Consider the following 829-nt stretch of genomic DNA (forward strand, 5'->3'; position numbering starts at 1 on the left):
CATCATAGTAAGTCAAAGACGTTTTATCACTTTTTGCCATACCATACGCTGACTCGTTTCAATATACTATACTATGCCTCTTTTAAGACTTTTTTTGACATCCTGTACTATGACTCTTAAGACTTTTTTTGACATACTATACTGTGACTTTTATTGACATAATATACTATGCCTTTCTTTCAACAGACTATACTGTGACCTTTTTCAACATACCATTCTTAGACATTTTCAACATACTATACTATGACTTTTTCAGCATACTTTATTACGACATTATCATCATACTATACTATGACGTTTTATGGCTTTTTGGACATACTTTGCTCTGACTTTTTTTACATATTATACTATGACTTTTTTCAACATATTATACAATGAATTTTTGCCATACTAAACTTCGACTAGTTTCAATATACTATGATTTTTTTGACTTACTATGCTATGACTTTTTCATGGCTTTTTTCGACATACAATGCAATGATTTTTGTGTGACTTTTTTGTAACTATACTATGACGTTAACTGCAAACTGTACTATGACTTTTTTCGACATACTACTCTTTTAAGACTTTTTCGACATGCTGTACCATGACTTTTTTGGCTTTTTTTGACATACTATACTATGACTTTTTTTCGACATAATATACTATGCCTTTCTATGGCTTTTTTAAACAGACTATACTATGACTTTTACATGGCTTTTTTGGACATAATATACTATGACTTTTTCCACATACTATTCTATGACTTTTTCAACATACTATACTATGACTTTTTTGACATACTATACTATGACATGTTGTCATACTATACTATGACTTTTTCAACATA

Source organism: Etheostoma spectabile, chromosome 15, assembly GCF_008692095.1.
Source record: "Etheostoma spectabile isolate EspeVRDwgs_2016 chromosome 15, UIUC_Espe_1.0, whole genome shotgun sequence".
Taxonomy (NCBI): Eukaryota; Metazoa; Chordata; class Actinopteri; order Perciformes; family Percidae; genus Etheostoma; species Etheostoma spectabile.